Consider the following 12527-nt stretch of genomic DNA (forward strand, 5'->3'; position numbering starts at 1 on the left):
AGAAACGTTATCCGGCAAGTTGCCGTTGACTTAGTCAAAGCTTAATACTCAGGTGTCTGGGGTGCCAAGGCAGACAGATCATGCCTTTTTGCTCTGCAAGAATTCAAGTTTAAATTTTAAACTTTTGTGCTCTTATTTAAAAAAAAAATATATATATATATATACTTGGCTGAATGTCATTTTAAACGAGCGTTTCCTCCGAACATAAAGGATGTTTTGGTTTGTGTGGTTCCCTGGTAGCCTAACTCCTGGATACCAGTTTTGATATTGTTAAGTGTCATACCCTCTTCACTTTAACATTACATGTAGTCTGCACTCATTCACACACGCACACACTCTTCCTAGTTGTCGGTCTTCAGATTATTGCTAAATTGCAAATAACTCCGTTCCCAGTCTGTGTGGCACTTTGTTGGGAGTAAGCGTGAAACGTAGATTTTTCACAACCTTTTACTCTCCCTGTGTGATCTTTCAAAGGTGTGCTGCTGTTGAACCATGGCTTAAAAAAGATTGAAAGCTATTTGGAGTCTGCTCCTCAGAAAGGCACTTACACTGCCAATTCACATTACAGTTAGAGTTCCTCTGTCGGGATCAATCAAAACCAATGACAAAAGTTGGATGGAGGTTCAAATTGGAAGTCTCGAAAAATGGTGTTGGCCTGTCTCTGAGATTGGAAGTCACTGATGTCTGTGGAAAGAAAGGATTGTTTTGCCAGAATGAAGATTGATTTTTCATCTTTCCTCTGTGATTGTCAGGTATTTCACGATTCACAAAACTTAAATTGACATCATTATCAATATTTCAATTATTTGCTCACTAGGCCTATTTATATCTCAAATGTACTATGAGAAGAATATTTGATAATTACTCTTTTTACAATTGCAGGGATGCACTATACTGATTTTTTTTCTCTCTCTAAAGAGCCTGTATGATTGTATGAAACATGAAAAACGTATTCTGCAGCTCAAGCCACAGTTGGTACAGACAGACTGTCCCAGTCTCAGGGGTAAAATCGCTCTCTTCAGAGGCTGTGCCGCTGTCAAGTCTCACCTGGATCCCACTAATGCATTATCTTCCAATCAGGCCCGCAATGAACAACAGTTCAGTCCTTCTGAAGGATGTAATTAAATCTTCGATGAGGGATCTTTGTCTTTCTCAAGGTGCTTCAGCTCCATTTTTATGTCATATTTGGCCCGCACTCCAGCTAGCTTTGCAGTGGCATTTAGTGAGTCTCTGCAATCAAAGGTAGCATCAGGAGCGTCGGACTAGAATTAATCAGACACCCACGCGTGCTAACCCACAGACAATGCTGTACAAATGTTCACTGGGATGAGCTGCCATGGAAACATGCTTGGATTTGAGTTCATTCTACTTGTGATGCTCTTCCGTGCCCATATTCTGTTTGTCTGATTTAGACCCTTCTAATGTGATGCTCCCAGATACTGGCTTGACTTTGCTGCTCTTTGAACTAATTTATCATTTTGTTGTTACTATGGTAATAAGATATTATTCATGATTAACTTTGGCAGGCTGTATCAATTTGTCCCATTTCGACTATCACATTGCCGCAAATTGGTTTGGAGGGTGACAGAGCTTAGCTCTCATTGATTGGTCTCAAAAATGCTAATCCTAAAATGCTAAATAAATAAACAGTTCTCAAATTGCCTACTTCCCTGGTCAATAGACTACTTGCTAGATTAGGTTTTAAGATAATTCCATGAAGATGGAATTTTGGTGCCGTATCTATTTAAATGGTTACTGTACTCAATTGCACCAAGAGCAGTGTTCTACGGTCAGGAAAAGTCATGGAATTTTTAAATGGTGTTTTCCAGGCCTGGAAAAGTTTTGGGAAACTCATGGAAATGAATTTAATAATGTCTGTCAATGTAGTTTATTTAGGCACAGTTTTTAAACATTTTGTCAATCAGATAAAAATCAAAATATTAGCCAGGATCGGAATGACGTGCGGCCTTTGCTCAAGGAGAGAGAGACAGTCGGACATTGCAGCAGCAGGTAGGCCTAGCCTATAACATATGATAGAGATGTATTTCAACCGTCTTTCGGTTATACAAAGTTGATTTACTTTTTTGAATGATTAATTTAAACAATTATTTTTGACAAAACGTACGATTCACTTCGGCATTGTATTTGTTGGGATTCATTTCAATCGCGGTGAATCAAAATAATTTGTGAATCGTGAACATACATTTTAGGAATAAAGATTAGATGTAGCCTTTCTTTTGGATTAGGCTATGTGATTTCAAAACGTATTTTGTAGACATAGTGCATTCGGAAAGTATTCAGACCCCTTCCCCTTTTCCACATTTTTAAAAACGTTATAGCCTTATTCTAAAATGGATTACATTTAAAAAAAAATCCTCAACAATCTACATACAATACCCATAATGACGAAGTGAAAAGAGGTTTTTAGATTTTTTTGAAAAATACAAAACAGATACCTTTTTTACCGAAGTATTCAGACCCTTTGCTATGAGACTCGAAATTGAGCTCAGGTGCATCCTGTTTACATTGATCAGCCTTGATGTTTCTACAACTTAATTGGAGTCCACCTGTGGTAAATTCATTTAGTTGGACATTATTTGGAAAGGCACACACCTGTCTATATAAGGTCCAACAGTTGACAGTACATGTCAGAGAAAAAACAAGCCATGAGGTTGAAGGAATTGTCCGTAGAGCTCCGAGACAGGATTGTGTCGAGGCACAGATATGGGGAAGGGTACCACAAATTGTCTGCAGTATTGAAGGTCCCCCAAAACAGTGGCCTCCAACATTCTTAAATGGAAGAACTTTGGAACCACCATGACTATTTCTAGAGCTGGCCGCACGGCCAAACAGCAATTGGGGGAGAAAGGCCTTGGTCAGGGAGGTGACCAAGAACGCGATGCTCACTCTGACAGAGCTCCAGAGTTCCTCTGTGGAGATGGGAGAACCTTCCAGAAGGACAACCATATCTGCAGCACTCCACCAATCAGGCCTTTATGGTAGTGGCCAGATGGCAGCCAATCCTCCGTAAAAGGCACATAACCAGTCCGCTTGGAGTTTGCCAAAAGGCACTTAAAGACTCTCAGACCATGAGAAACGAGATTCTCTGGTCTGATGAAACCAAGATTGAATTCTTTGGCCTGAATGCATCTGTAGGAAACCTGGCACCATCCCTACGTTGAAGCATGGTGGTGGCAGCATCATGCTGTGGGCAGGGACTGGGAGATTAATCAGGATCGATGCAAAGATGAACGGAGCAAAGTATAGAGAGATCCTTGATGGAAACCTGCTCCAGAGCGCTCAGGACCTCAGACTTGGGCACAGGTTCACCTTTCAACAAGACAACAACCCTAAGCACACAGCCAAGACAACGCAGGACGGGCTTCGGGACAAGTCTTTGAATGTCCTTGAGTGGCCCAGCCAGAGCCCGGACTTGAACCCAATCGAACATCTCTGGAGAGACCTGAAAATAGCTGTGCAGTGACGCTCTCCATCCACCCTGACAGAGCTTGAGAGGATCTGCAGAGAATAATGGGAGAAGTTCCCCAAGTAATGTGCCAAGCTTGTAGCGTCATACCCAAGAAGACTCAAGGCTGTAATCGCTGCCATACGTGCTTCAACAAAGTACTGAGTAAAGGGTCTGAATACTTGGGCATCCAATGTATGGGACATTGCGACTTAATAGATGCTAGTCCGTCTGCAAAGTAAACACTTCTAAGGTAGCTAAGATAAATATGAGTAAACTAGAAAAGTTACATTTCCTGAACATTTGTGTGCTTGCGTCAGCTCAGTAAAAATATTTGTTGCCTACCATTAGCCATTTGGTCTTTGATATGTTGAATGAGCAAATTATTTTAAAAGGCCTAAAACGTATTAGGTTTTAATGTTGCAATGTTTTTTTAAATAAAAAATAATAATATTTTATCCCATTTTCTCCCCAATTTTCGTGGTATCCAATCGCTAGTAATTACTATCTTGTCTCATCGCTACAACTCCCGTACGGGCTCGGGAGAGACGAAGGTCGAAAGCCATGCGTCCTCCGAAGCACAACCCAACCAAGCCGCACTGCTTCTTAACACAGCGCGCCTCCAACCCGGAAGCCAGCCGCACCAATGTGTCGGAGGAAACACCGTGTACCTGGCCCCCTTGGTTAGCGCGCACTGCGCCCTGCCCGCCACAGGAGTCGCTGGAGCGCGATGAGACAAGGATATCCCTACCGGCCAAACCCTCCCTAACCCGGACGACGCTATGCCAATTGTGCGTCGCCCCACGGACCTCCCGGTCGCGGCCGGCTGCGACAGAGCCTGGGCGCGAACCCAGAGACTCTGGTGGCGCAGCTAGCACTGCGATGCAGTGCCCTAGACCACTGCGCCACCCGGGAGGCCCCTCAATGTTTTTTATCAAGGGTGGTCAACCATCCTCTAGGTAGGAGAGCTAATGGGGGTGCAGGCTTTTGTTCCAGTCCCCCTCTTAACAAACCACATTTTAGAAATGAGCTGCTCAACTGGGCCTTGATAAACTGGCTCTGACGTGTTTGAGCAGACTTGTTGAAAAGCCTGCACACAAAGTAGTTCTCCAGTCTGAGGGTTGGCCACATGTGTTTTATATAGTTGCCTAACAGGTATACTACTTTTTGGGGGGGCTAAGTGCCTTGATCAACGACAGGAGATGGTACATAGAGACGCTGCCAATTGTTGGTAATGAAAATTGGGTTCAAAGTCATGAAATTCCATCTGTCAAAATGTGTATGAACCCTGCAAGAGGCAATTCTGAATTGTTGCATGTCTCTTGCATTAGACTCTTTCAGCCTGTGCAGGTGAAATGGTTATGTAAATCTCTTATTCATTTCACATATTCAAATAGATAATCTACACTTCTCCTTCCATCAAATTCATTTCTGGAATTCCTCTGGGTTTCAGCCCTGTCTTCTGTCATTGTTCCAACCCTAGCCTACCCCTGTGTTCAGTTCCCGAGCTGTCATCCCTTTCTGCATGAGAAGTGCCCTTGGGCTCAGTGAGTATCTGTCACTCACAATACCCCCCTCAGTGTCTCCAGGCCAGCTGCACTACTGGGCCACTACGATACCCACCAGCCCCCAACCCCCCCTCCTCACAAAGCATTCCTGTTTACAGCCCCTCAAGCACTACAGGGACTTTAATGCAACCCACCACCTTCATATACTCAACTCCCGTTCTCACAGCCCGGTAGGCTCCATTAACAGTGCACACCATGCTTTGTCTTCACCCCCCCCCGAAGAATCACTAACCTGAAAAACAAGAGATTTGATTTCTCGTCGGAGAAACGCATGCTTGGTTTTGCCGTTTGCCGTGTCGTTCATCTGGGATATAGGATGTAATTGTTTTTTTTTTTAAATGCCCCCGCCGAACAGATCTTCTCGCTCTTCATAAGATCAGTTTGTTGTATTTGTACGGACGCGGAGCTGTGCTCAGTGCTGCTGCCCCAGAAATTACAGTTTGTATTAGGGAGAAACACGCCAAAGCCTAAACCTCCTCTGGTCATGAGTGTGAAGGCCACATCACAACAGTTCTCTGGCTGTCCTCGGGTCAGGTTGAGGCCCAAGCAAGAGCCAACTGCACAACTGGGAATCCAATGAGCTTTCCCTGACACATAATAATATAAGAGCTTGATGCAGAAAAAGTTGTATAAAACGGTAGTAAAAAAGGTAAATATAACTCAAATGTTTCTTGGGAACAGGAACAATGGTGGCCATCATGAAGCATGTGGGGACAGCAGACTGTGATAGGGATTGATTGAATATGTCCGTGAACACACCAGCCAGCTGGTCTGTGCATGGTCTGAGAACGCGGCTAGGGATGCCGTCTGGGCTGGCAGCCTTGCGAGGTTTAACGCGTTTAAATGTTTTTCTCACGTTGGCCACGGAGAAGTTGAGCCCACAGGCTTTGGTAGCGGGCCGTGTCAGTATTGTCCTCAAAGTGAGCAAAGAAATTGTTTTAATTTGTCTGGGAGCAAGACGTCGATGTCCGCGAGGGGGCTGGTTTTCTTTTTGTAATCCGTGATTGACTATAGACCCTGCCACATACATACATCTCGTGTTTGAGCCGTTGAATTGCCACTCTTCTTTGTCTCCATACTGATGCTTTGCATGTTTTGATTGCCTTGCGGAGGGAATAGCTGCACTGTTTGTATTCGGTCATGTTTCCAGTCGCCTTGGCATGATTAAAAGCGGTGGTTCGCGCTTTCAGTTTTACTCAAATGTTGCCAACCATTCACGGTTTCTGGTTCGGGAAGGTTTAAATAGTCATTGTGGGTACTCGGATGCACTTGCTAATAAATTCGCTCACAGAGTCAGCGTATATGTCAATGTTGTTGTCTGAGGCTATCCGGAACGTATCCCAGTTCACGTGATCGAAGCAATCTTGAAGCATGGAATCCGATTGGTCAGACCAGCGTTGGATAGACCTGAGCATGGGCGTTTCCTGTTTTAGTGTCTGCCTATAGGATGGGACCAACAAAATGGAGTCATGGTCAAATTTGCCAAACGGAGGGCGGGGGAGGGCTTTGTATGCATCATGGAAGTTAGAGTAGCAATGGTCCAGAATGCTACCAGCTCGTGTTGCGCATTCGATATTCTGATAGAATTTAGGAAGCCTTGTTCTCAGATTAGTTTAGTTAAAATCCCAAGCTACAATAAATGCAGCCTCAGGATATATGGTTTCCAGTTTACATAGAGTAAACAGCATTCTCTCACAGGTGTTCCTTTTGTCTAGGTGTGAAAGGGCAGTGTGAAGTGCAATAGAGATTGCGTCATCTGTGGACCTGTTGGGGCGGTATGTGAATTGTAGTGAGTCTAGTGTTTCTGGGATGATGTTGTGAGCCATAACCAGCCTTTGAAAGCACTTCATGGCCACAGACATGAGTGCTACGGGGCGGTAGTCATTTAGGTAGGTTACCTTGGCGTTCTTGGGCACAGGGACTATGGTGGTCTGCTTGAAACACAGATTAGTGTCCCACTCTAGATTTTAGCTCAGTGCAGATTGTGCCTGTAATCCATGGCTTCTGGTTGGGATATGTACGTATGGACACTGTGTGGACGACATCGTTGATGCACTTTTTGATGAAGCTGGTGACTGATGTGGTATACTCCTCCAATGCCATCGAATGAATCCCGGAACATATTCTAGTCTGTGCTATTAAGGCTGTAGCTTGTCATCCTCGTCATCAGACCACTTCTGTATTGAGCGAGTCACTGGTACTTCCTGCTTGAGTTTCTTTTCTTGTAAGCAGAAATCAGGAGGATAGAATTAGGGTCAGATTTGCCAAATGGAGGGTGAGGGAGAGATTTGTAAGGGTCTCTGTGTGTGGAGTTTTTCTTTCTGGTTGTACATGTAACATGCTGGTAGAAATGAGGTAAAACGGATTGAAGTTTTCCTGCATTAAAGCCCCCAGCTACTAGGAGCACCACTTCTGGGTGAGTATTCTCTTGTTTGCTTATGGCCTTATACAGCTCTTAGTGCCTGCGTCTGTTTGGTGGTAAATAGACTGCTACGAAAAATATAGATAAACCCTCTTAATAAATAGTGTGGTCTACAGCTTATGAGGTACTCTACCTCAGGCGAGCAAAACCTCGAGACTTCCTTAATATTACAGATCGCGCACCAACTTTTGTTGACAAATTGACACAGACCACCACCCCTCGTCTTACGGGAGGATGCATGGAAAACTCAGCCAACTGTCCTCGTTCAGCCACGACTCGGTGAAACGTAAGATATTACAGTTTTTAATGTCCTGTTGGTAGGATAGTCTCAAATGGAGCTCATCCAGTTTATTCTCCAGTAATTGCACGTTCGCCAGTAAGACTGATGGTAAAGGCGGATTATCCACTTGCCGATGAATTCTCCCCAAGCTGTTCATTGACTACAGCTCAGCGTTCAACAGCTCAGTGCCCTACAAGCTCATCCGTTAGCTAAGGTCCCTGGGACTGAACGCCTCCCTCTGCAACTGAATCCTGGACTTCCTGACGGGTCGCCCCCAGGTGGTGAGGATAGGCAACAATACATCCTCCTTGCTGACCCTCAACACGGGTCCCTCAGGGGTGTGTGCTCAGTCCTCTCCTGTACTCCCTGTTCACCTACAACTGAGTAGCCGCGCACAACTCCAACATAACCATTGAGTTTGCCGACGACACAGCGGTGGTAGGCTTGATCACCAATGACGATGACACAGCCTGTAGGGAGGAGGTCAGAGACCTGGCAGTGTGGCACCAGGACAACAACCTCCTGTTCCTCAACGTGGGCAAGACAAAGGACCTTACTGTGGATTACAGGAAACAGAGGGCCGAACACACCCCCATTCACATCAACGGGGCCGTAGTAGAGCAGGTCTAGAGGTTCCTCTGTGTCCACATCCCTAAGGGTCTATCATGGCCCACACACACCAACACAGTTGTATAGAGAACACGACAACGCCTCTTCCCCCCCAGGAGGCTGAAAAGATTTGTCACGGACCCCCAAATCCTCAAAGTTCTACAGCTGCACCATTTGAGAGCATCTTGACTGGCTGTATCACTGTTTGGTATGGCAACTGCTCGGCATCCAATCGCAAGGCTCTACAGAGGGTAGTGCGTACAGCCCTGTACATCACTGGGGACGAACTGGGGCCATGTACATCACTGGTGCCCCAAAAATGGTCAAAGACTCTAGCCACTCAAGTCATAGACTGTTCTCTTTGCTACCTAGCGGCAAGCGGTACCGGAACACCAAGTCTGTGACCGAAAGGCACCTGAACAGCTTCTACCCCAAAGCCATAAGACTGCTGAACATTCGTCAAATGGCTACATGGACAATTTACATTTTATTTTGTAATTTTATTTCACCTTTATTTAACCAGGTAGGCTAGTTGAGAACAAGTTCTTATTTACATCTGCGACCTGGCCAAGATAAAGCAAAGCAGTGCGACAAACAACAACACAGAGTTACACATGGAATAAACAAGCGTGCAGTCAATAACACAATAGAGAAAAATAAAGTCTATATACACTGTGTGCAAATGGCGTGAGGAGTTAAGGCAATAAATAGGCCAAAGTAGCAAGTAATTACAATTTAGCAAATTAACACTGGAGTGATAGATGTGCAGATGATGATGTGCAAGTAGAAATACTGGTGTGCAAAGAGCAGAAAAATAAATAAAAATAATGTGGGGTTGAGGTAGGTAGATTGGACGGGCTATTTGCAGATGGGCTATGTACAGCTGCAGCGATCGGTTAGCTGCTCGGATAGCTGATGTTTAAAGTTAGTGAGGGAAATATAAGTCTCCAGCGATTTTTGCAATTTGTTCCAGTCATTGGCATCAGAGAACTGTAAGGAAAGGTGGCCGAAGGAGGTATTGGCTTTGGGGATGAACAGTGAAATATACCTGCTGGAGCGCGTGGTACGGGTGGGTGTTGTTATCGTGACCAATGAGCTGAGATAAGGCGGAGCTTTACCTAGCAAAGACTTATAGATGACCTGGAGCCAGTGGATCTGGCGACGAATATGTAGCTAGGGCCAGCTGATTAGAGCATACAGGTCGCAGTGGTGGGTGGTATATGGAGCTTTGGTGACAAAACGGATGGCACTGTGATAGACTGCTTCCAGTTGGCTGAGTAGAGTGTTGGAGGCTATTTTGTAAATGACATCGTCGAGGATCGGTAGGATAGTCAGTTTTACTAGGGTATGTTTGGCGGCATGAGTGAAGGAGGCTTTGTTGTGGAATAGAAAGCCGATTCTAGATTTAATTTTGGATTGGAGATGTTTAATATGAGTCTGGAAGGAGAGTTTACAGTCTAGCCAGACACCTAGGAATTTGTAGTTGTCCACATATTCTAAGTCAGACCCGTCCAGAGTAGAGGTCGACCAATTAATCGGAATGGCCGATTAATTAGGGCCGATTTCAAGTTTTCATAACAATCGTAAATCGGTAATTTTGGACGCCAATTTTGCCGAATTTACACCTTTATTTAACTAGGCAAGTCAGTTAAGAACACATTCTTATTTTCAATGACGACCTAGGAACGGTGGGTTAACTGCCTTGTTCAGGGGCAGAACGACAGATTTGCATATTTAGCTAAAAGAAATCCAGGTTAGCAGGCAATATTAACCAGGTGAAATTGTGTCACTTCTCTTTTGTTCATTGCACGCAGTGTCAGGGTATATGCAACAGTTTGGGCCGCCTGGCTCATTGCGAACTAATTTGACAGACTTTTACGTAATTATGACATAACATTGAAGGTTGTGCAATGTAACAGGAATATTTAGACTGATGGATGCCACCCGTTAGATAAAATACGTAACGGTTCCGTATTTCACTGAAAGAATAAATGTTTTGTTTTCGAGATGATAGTTTCCGGATTCGACCATATTAATGACCTAAGGCTCGTATTTCTGTGTGTTATTATGTTATAATTAAGTCTATGATTTGATAGAGCAGTCTGACTGAGCAATGGTGGGCACCAGCAGGCTCGTAAGCATTCATTCAAACAGCACTTTCGTGCGTTTTGCCAGCAGCTCTGCTGTTTATGAATTCAAACCTATCAACTCCCGAGATTAGGCTGGTGTAACCGATGTGAAATGGCTAGCTAGTTAGCGGGGTGCGCGCTAATAGCGTTTCAAACGTCACTCGCTCTGAGACTTGGAGTAGTTGTTCCCCTTGCTCTGCATGGGTAACGCTGCTTCGAGGGTGGCTGTTGTCGATGTGTTCCTGGTTCGAGCCCAGGTAGCGGCGAGGAGAGGGATGGAAGCTATACTGTTACACTGGCAATACTAAAGTGCCTATAAGAACATCCAATAGTCAAAGATATATGAAATACAAATCGTATAGAGAGAAATTGTCCTATAATAACTACAACCTAAAACTTCTTACCTGGGAATATTGAAGACTCATGTTAAAATTAACCACCAGATTTCATATGTTCTCATGTTCTGAGCAAGGACATTAAACGTTAGCTTTCTTACATGGCACATATTGCACTTTTACTTTCTTCTCCAACACTTTGTTTATGCATTATTTAAACCAAATTGAACATGTTTCATTATTTATTTGAGGCTAAATTGATTTTATTGATGTTTTATATTAAGTTAGAATAAGTGTTCATTCCGTATTGTTGTAATTGTCATTATTACAAAAAATAAATAAATAAAAAAAATCAGCAGATTAATCGGTATCGGCTTTTTTGGTCCTCCAATAATTGGTATCGGCGTTGAAAAATCATAATCGGTCGACCTCTAGTCCAGAGTAGTGATGCTAGTCGAGCGGGCGGGTGCGGGCAGCGAACGGTTGAAAAGCATGCATTTAGTTTTACTAGCTCTTTTGGAGGTTTGTTAACACAGTGTCCAAAGAAGGGCCAGATGTATACAGAATGGTGTCGTCTGCGTAGAGGTGGATCAGGGAATCACCCGCAGCAAGAGCAACATTGTTGATATATACAGAGAAAAGAGTGGACCTGAGAATTGAACCCTGTGGTACCCCCATAGAGACTGCCAGAGGTCCGGACAACAGGCCCTCCGATTTGACAAACTGAACTCTGTCTACATTGCCTACCCTTTATTATTTGTCTTAATAGTTTTGCACTGACTCCCTTGAACTGATTTTGCACACTCACTAGACTCTACCTACACACTCACACACTACATACACTCACACATGCATATTGACGCCACACACTTACACAGACACACTGTCACTCTTAACATATGCTGCTACTTCTCTGTGTATTATGTTTATTTACACATTTGCACACACTGTATATAGACTTTCTTTTTTTCTATTGTGTTATTGACTGTACGCTTGTTTATTCCGTGTGTAACTCTGTGTTGTTGTTTGTCGCACTGCTTTGCTTTATCTTGGCCAGGTCGCAGTTGTAAATGAGAACTTGTTCTCAACTGCCCTACCTGGTTAAATAAAGGTGAAATTTTACATTTTAACCCTACTCACATGTAAATACTGAATTATCTCAACTACCTGGTACACCTGCACATTGACTTGGTACTGTTGCTCCTTGTATATAGCCTCGTTATTGTTTTGTGTTACTATTTCCTTTTTTATTTTGCAAATGTTTGTGTTGGTTCTTAACAATGCACGGTTGGGAATGGGCTCGTAAGTAAGCATTTCACTGTTCACTTTTACATAGTCCTTTTGATTCCTAACATAAGGCTTCTACAAGTAAGCTGAGGTCTTTTTTTAGATTTGAGTTCCACAATATAATCAGTTGATAATACGGTTTCAGTTAATGTCTTTTTATTGACTGAATAGACACTGAGTGGACAAAACATTAGGAACAGGTTCTTAATGTTGAGTTGCACCCCCTTTTGCCCTCGGAACAGCCTCAATTTGTCGTGGCATGTACTCTACAAGGTGTTGATACACACAGGAAACTGTTGAGTGTGGAAAAACCCAGCAGCGTTCTTGACACACTCAAACCAGTGCGCCTGGCACCTACTATCATACCCCGTTCGAAGTCACTTAAATCTTTTGTCTTGCCAATTCACCCTCTGAATGGTACACATACACAA

At 43.8% G+C, this 12527-nt stretch overlaps 1 protein-coding gene across 5 annotated transcripts in view; it reads left to right on the plus strand.

The window, feature by feature from the left end:
• Positions 1–12527, plus strand: part of LOC139540774 (rab GTPase-activating protein 1-like) — a 181494-nt gene that overhangs the window by 67068 nt on the left and 101899 nt on the right. The window lies entirely within an intron of this gene.

This window comes from Salvelinus alpinus, chromosome 16 (assembly GCF_045679555.1).
Source record: "Salvelinus alpinus chromosome 16, SLU_Salpinus.1, whole genome shotgun sequence".
Taxonomy (NCBI): domain Eukaryota; kingdom Metazoa; phylum Chordata; class Actinopteri; order Salmoniformes; family Salmonidae; genus Salvelinus; species Salvelinus alpinus.